The sequence below is a fragment of the Apium graveolens genome, chromosome 4, assembly GCF_009905375.1.
Source record: "Apium graveolens cultivar Ventura chromosome 4, ASM990537v1, whole genome shotgun sequence".
In the NCBI taxonomy this organism is placed as follows: Eukaryota; Viridiplantae; Streptophyta; class Magnoliopsida; order Apiales; family Apiaceae; genus Apium; species Apium graveolens.
In genome coordinates, this window is record NC_133650.1 from 39187428 (window position 1) to 39194472 (window position 7045).

The following is a 7045-nucleotide window of genomic DNA, read 5'->3' on the forward strand; positions in this document are numbered from 1 at the left end:
TGTACCATACCCAACCAAGAAGTCGGGGGGCAGGAAGACAAGGGAGTCGATAATGGGGACAGAGAGAAGGATGATAAGGAGAAAGAATATTGGGTTCTCTATTTTGATGGAGCATCAAAAACAAATTCCAGTGGAGCAGGGTTAGTTTTGCAAAGTCCTGATGGGTTCTTAATTGAGTATGCTATGAAGCTAGACTTCCCAACCACAAACAATGAGGCAGAGTATGAAGCCCTGATAGCTGGCCTTGGTCTAGCTGGGAAACTTAGAGTCAAAAACTTAAAGGTCCGTGGAGACTCGAAGCTGATCATATCCCAGGTAAAGGGAGAATTTGAGGCAAGGGATGATACGATGTCTAAGTATGTCCGCCTAGTAAGGGCTGTGATGACCCAATTTAATGAATGCCATGTTGAACACATTCCAAGGGAAGAAAATGCTAAAGCAGATGCGCTATCAAAGTTTGCTTCATCTGAGATAGAAGAAAGTTCAGGAAGTGTGTACTTCCGTGTTTTGAAGACACGAAGCATAGATGTTAAGCTTGTGGCTCTCATAGGCCTGGGGACGTCATGGATTGATCCTATCAAGGCTCATATTCAAACCGGTTGGTTACCAAGTGATGCAACTGAAGCACGGAAGATAACTATTCGAGCACTAAGGTACTCTTTGATAGATGGGATTTTTTACAAAAGATCTTTCGTGGTTCCCTACTTGAGGTGTCTCAGGCCCGATGAGGCACGCTTGGCTCTTGAAGAAGTGTATGAAGGCATTTGTGGACAACACTTGGGGGGCAGGGCTTTGGCTCATAAGGTAACTCGTTTAGGCTTTTATTGTCCAGAAATGATGGCTGATGCTAAAGAATACGTGAAGAAATGTGACCGCTGTCAGAAGCATGCACCTGTTGTTAGACAACCCCCGAGATGCTGACCTCTATCAACTCACCCATTCCTTTTGCTATGTGGGGAATGGATATTCTGGGGCCTTTTCCCATGGCCACGGCATAAAGGAAGTTTCTGATTGTAGCCATTGATTATTTCACCAAGTGGATCGAAGCCAAACCCTTGGCCAAGATCACAACTAAGCAGGTCGCACAATTCCTGTGGGAAAACATTATATGCCGATATGGAATTCTCCGTATCCTCATCACTGAAAATGGAACACAATTCAACAATGAGGAATTCAAGAAGTATTGTGAAGAAAATGAAATTGAATTACGGTTCACCTCTGTGGCTCACCCACAAGCCAATGGGCAAGCGGAAGTAGCAAATCGAATAATCCTGGATGGACTAAAGAAAAGGATCGAGAAGTCAAGAAATAATTGGGTGGATGAGATACTTCCCATATTATGGGCCTATAGGACTACCTGTAGAGTCACGACAGGAGCAACTCCTTTCATGTTGGCATATGGGGCAGAAGCAGTAGTTCCCGTAGAGATATCACATTCCTCTCCAAGGATTCAGGCTTTCAATGCTGAAGAAAATGAGGAAGGGCAGAGGTTAGCCCTGGATCTAATTGATGAAGTGCGAGATGAGGCACATACAAAGATAGTGGAATACCAAAAAAGAGCTTCGTTTTATTACAACCTAAGGGTTAAAGAGAGATTCTTCAAGCAAGGAGACTTGGTATTAAGGAAAGTGGAAGCTTCTGGTGTAGGACAGAAAGGAAAACTAGCCCCAAATTGGGAAGGGCCGTACAGAGTCAAGAGCGTTCAGGGTAGAGGAACCTACAAGCTGGAGACTATGGATGGTTTTGAAGTCCCGAGAACCTGGAACGCACAAAACCTGAAGGTTTACTACGTGTAAGATAGGCGAAGTACGATTCTCACTTGTCATTGTGACAAGTAGGTTTAAAAGCACCTTGAAGCTTTGCTTGCGTAGGATTTTATATTCCAGTAGAATTTACATTGTCTAGTTATTGTTGATTAGGGTCGAACCCATGCTGTGTAAGGTTTTGAAAAACCAGACTTCATATTAAAGAGTTTGAAATTATTTCAATCTAAGGATGTTTAAAGTTCAAATGCATATTAAGATTGTAAAGTTAAAATAGAAAGAGGCAAGAAAAGCAGCATATGAAATATAACCCCGAAGGGTAACAAGTTCTGATATGAATAAAGTTCAAAAAGAAGATATACAAAAAAAACTTAAGCCTTGGAAGGCTGAGATTCCTCGGAACCACTATCCGAAGTCTCCTCGGATGTCTCAGTCGTTCCTTCGGACGTCTCGGTCATCCCTTCCGAAGTCCCTGTAGAGGTTCCCTCTGCGGGAGATGCTGGCTGTTGAGGCACTGCTCTTGGAGGCTCTTCCACCCTGGACTTCTTAGTGATAGGCTCAAACTCCTCTTCGGAAGAATCTTCCTCCTCTCCGTCCTTGATCATATCAGCAAGCTTCTCAGTAACACCCCCAAGCTTTGGAACTCGCACAGGGCAAGAAAAGGAGGACTGCTCGAGAACTTCTGGAAATTCATCTTGTATGGCCTCCACAGCAGCATCCCAACCTTCTTTATAGCTAACTGGGTGTAGGAGGGCATCGTGCTCCACCATCAAGTCCTTGAACTCCTGGGTGTCCATCCAGCCGTCAAAGGCTTTATCCTTCTGTGCCTTCAAGATAACATTTTCAGCCCGGGTCGTTTCTAGGTCAGAAGTGGAAGAGGCCAGTTGAGCTTCAAGGGCCTCTATTCTCTGGTTGGCCTCCTCCAACTTCTTGTTAGCATCCTCCAGGCCAACCTTCCAAGCCTTAGCTTGGTGAATCGCCCCTTGAAAATGGGCGTTAGCCTGCAAAAGAAGCAGCAAAAGTATGAGAAAAAAAAACGTGAAAAGGCAAGTATAAAGGGCAATAGGAAAAGGACATACCGTCGCTAAAGCCTGGGCTCCGAAAAGCTCATTCCCCTCTAAGTCCTGTTGAAGGACAAAATCTTGATAGTCCACCGGGGAGATGGAGTGCTTAGACCATTCCTTGGACAGGGCCGTGCTGCCCACTATTGAATCCTTGCCCCGGATCCCCCAAGCAGGTTGAAAATAAGCCCCTGGCCTCTGCTTGGTGCGCAAAACCTGGCTGGGGCCTTCCTCGCCCGGTTCCATTGCTTGAAGGAGGAACTCAGGGAATCGGTCACCAAGGCGTGGGTCTTTAAAGACCTTTCCAGCCCTCTTCATCCTGGTTGTCTCCAGGTCTTTAGGCTTGGTAGCCTCCTCAATCTTCTCAGCCACTACAACAAGCAAAGTTGAAAACTCAACGGAATAGAAAATGAAGGAAATAAAAAAAAGAGCGAGATATAAGGGAGGAAACTTACTTTTCTTAGGGACGGGAGAGAGGCCGCGTTCTACAAGAACGGACTCCCGGATAAGATCCCAAGAATGGGAAGTCCCATTATCTTGTGTGAGGAGGTTGAAAGCTCTAGCCTCCTCCTCAGACAAAGTTATGTCATTTGGGCTCCCATCGACGGCAAGCCCGAAGGATGATCGAAACAGGGTGCCCCAATCTCCACCCTCCCAAACAACGAACAAAAAATCTTTCTTCCACCCCAAGTTGTTGTCAGGGATGGACTTCCCATTCACAATGTGGGGAATAGTGGGGCGCTAGTTTAGAGAAACCCAACCCGGACTTTTATCAGGGCTGTTTTTGAACTGGAAAATTTTCCTGAAAACAGCAACAGAAGTAGGGACCTTGTGCTTGGCACATTGTGACAGGTAGCACAGAATAAGCCTCCAAGAATTTGGGGGGAGTTGGAAAGGGCTGATGTCCACATCAGCCAGTAACAAGGGAATGAATGGATGAAAAGGGAGTCTGATACCTGCCCTTAGAGTATCCCTATAGACGCATAGTGCGTCCTTTTTCCACTGGCAGGCCCTGTCGGCCGGACCCGCAAGAACCAGCTTAAAAGGCTCCTTGATTTTGAAGCAGCTGCTCAACTTTTCCAGCTCCTTGGGATCCCGTAAAGCACTAATATGATCGTGCACGTCCAGATGGGCATGAGACGGGTACTCGTCCCCTCGAGTGTTGATCATGTCGATTAAGGAAGTGTACCTCGATCGAATAGGAAATTCATTGGACTTTCTAGCCACGTTCATCTTGGCCAAGCGAGTCATTTTTTTGTCAGCCATCTGAAAAAAGAAAGGGGCACGTAAACAGGCTATCTTAAAATGGCACACAATGGAAAAATAGACACGAAAAGCAAAGGGAGGAATTTTACCTGAAGAAGCACTCCTAAAAAAGGCTTTGAGCTCCGACTTGCTATTATTGCTTTGAGAATCTTAGCAGGAGGAGAAAGAAGAAAACTTAGAAATGAGAAGGTGAGGAGTAGTAGCCTTTCCTCATTCCTTTATATAAGAGGAAAAGGAAGTTGAAGGGACGAAAGCCCATTAAGGACAAAGGCCCATAGGAAAAAGCCCAGAAAAAGGAATATTCCAGAATATTCCTAGGAATTCTAGAGCATTCTAAACAGGGTGTATTAAGCCCAGATCAATATTAAGCCCAGATCAATAAAGAGGCCCAGTAATATTTGGTAAAGCCCAATAAAAGGGGCCCTGTAATATTTGGTAAAGCCCAATAAAAGGGGCCCAGTAATATTTGAAAAAGCCCAATAAAGAAGGCCAGGCCCAAATCCAATTAGGATTTGGAAAATTCAATTATAGCCCTAAAAGATGTAAGGCCCAATGGAGAAGGCTAGAAAAAGACCAGAATCCAGGTCGAGATCCAGGTCGTGAATCCTGCCCGAAATCTTTCGAGCAGACACCCGAAAATAACGGGTAATAAAGACCGGAATCCAGGTCGAAATCCAGGTCGTGAATCCTGCCCAAAATCTTTCGAGCAGACACCCGAAAATAGCTGGAATAACGGGACTGAATTGAGGTCGAAACTTCGACCAGAATTGAGGTCGAATAAATCAAGCATCTATCAAATGGGGATTAAAAACCCAGGTCGAAGTTCGACTAGGATCCTGGTCGAATTCCAGGTCGTGGATCCTAGTCGAAATCCTTCGACCAGGAAGCAAGAGAATCAAAGAATTTTCGAACAGGATTCAGGTCGAAATGTCGACTAGAATCCTGGTCGAAATCCTAGTCGATAGGCTCAAGACCAGGAGCTAAAAAAAGGTGGGGGAGTTTTCGACCTAGATCAAGGTCGAAAGTTCGACTAGGATCCTGGTCGAATTCCAGGTCATGGATCCTAGTCGAATTTCTTCGACCAGGGTGGCAAGGCTGGCCCCTATTTCGACTAGGATCCAGGTCAAAATTTCGACTAGGATCCTGGTCGAAAAAGGGCTGGAAATCTGAAAAATCAAGAAATTAAGGATAAAACCCAGAAAATTAGGGAAAAATCCAGAAATTAAGGGGAAAATCCAGAAAATTAGGGAAAAATCCCAGAAAATTAGGGAAAAATCCAGAAAAGGGAAAAATCCAGAAAATTAGGGAAAATCCAGAAATTAAGGGAAAAATCCAGAAAATTAGGAAAAAATCCCGGAAATAAGGGAAAAATTCCTGGAAATTAAGATAATTCCTGAATAAAAGGAAAATTCATTGTAAATGTGTAGGTCGCTCCACACTTTACGCAAAAACGAAACCCTGTAAGGGAATGAATAGACTTAACTTCTGCGAAACCTAATCAATGTTTCCCAAAAGTTGGGGGGCAAATGATAGGGATTAATAAATTATGATAGTATAATTAAATACTGCATTAATTGTACAAGGTGTGGACTGCTAGGCCCAATAAGAGGATGTATGACATTCAGACCAGAAAGGTTAACATGTTGATCAGGCCTGATGGACCAGATCAGGCCTGATAGAACAAAGAAGGCCCAAAAACCCTGATTATTAATTTATTTCGTAATTAATTAATAAGGGAAAAATCAGCTATTGAGAAGAGTCCCGATAAGGATATAAATCCTTACAGATTAGTCTCAAGGGGAACTAAAAGGATAAGGAATCAGTTTTCTACTATCTAGGACTCCAAAGTCCATTCTAATTATGAGACTTGCCCACCAAGTCTCCTATACCAAGTCCAATTCAAGGACTCCCAACATCTATATAAGGGGCCTCACCCCATACATCAGAACTACGTTTTTTGGCTTGATTCTCTAATTCATAGAGATACATAGGCACCTCGTAAAGGCGGAATTAAGCTACGAAACACGAGGGCAGCCATTAAAGGCCTTGAGCTCCCGAATCTTAGTAATAATTACAGCAAATAATAACCTTAGTTTTTTATCCATAACACTTGCTAACCACCTCTCTGAGGATATTGTGCTTGAGAACCCAACCAACAAATTAGATTGTTGGGTTTAAGGAAGGAGAATCATTGCAGATTTGAACAGGGAAAACCATCACAAAGAGGTGCCACTCTTCTATTTTCCAGTTATGGAGGCACCTTAGGTAAGTGAGGAAATTTCAACTGTCTCTACTCTTCCAGCCTCACAAACTTCTTTGCATTCAAGTGTAGCTATGGCAACTGTGTCATTGACCCAACAGTTGCCTACCCAAGCTACCAAATCCAAAATTTCAAAAACAAAGACAAATAAAGCCCCCACCGGTGTCTCTCAAAAGATGCCAGTTGTAAAATCCACCAAACCAAAAGAGAGAAGTGTGAAGGTGGGTAAGAAAGGTGAGGGACATGGTGAACATCAAAGAAACCGTAAGGATAAGGTTGGAGAGGTGAGTGTTTCCCAGCCTAGCCACACTGCAGTTTCCCAGAAAACTGTTGGATTTAAAACGCAGCGGAGGCATGGAAAAATACTTTTACACATATAAAATCCAAATAAAAGCATATAAATCGTGGTAAAAATATAGGGATCGAATCTAACCTTTAAAATAATTCGGAGACAACGATCAGAGATCCTTAGCAGTTGCTCCTCAAGTGTGAAGCACTCCACCGCTATCCACCAAGAAAACGATGTTAAGGAGGAGGAAGGAGGTGGAGAGAATTGGGTTTTCCAAACTTTTTGGGTTTTTTGGGGTTAGTATGAAAATAGGGTCTATAATAGTATATTTATAGGCAAAAATTTCAGCTGAAATTTTCCCATAAATAATATTATTATTATCCCATTTATTATTCTCATTAATAAT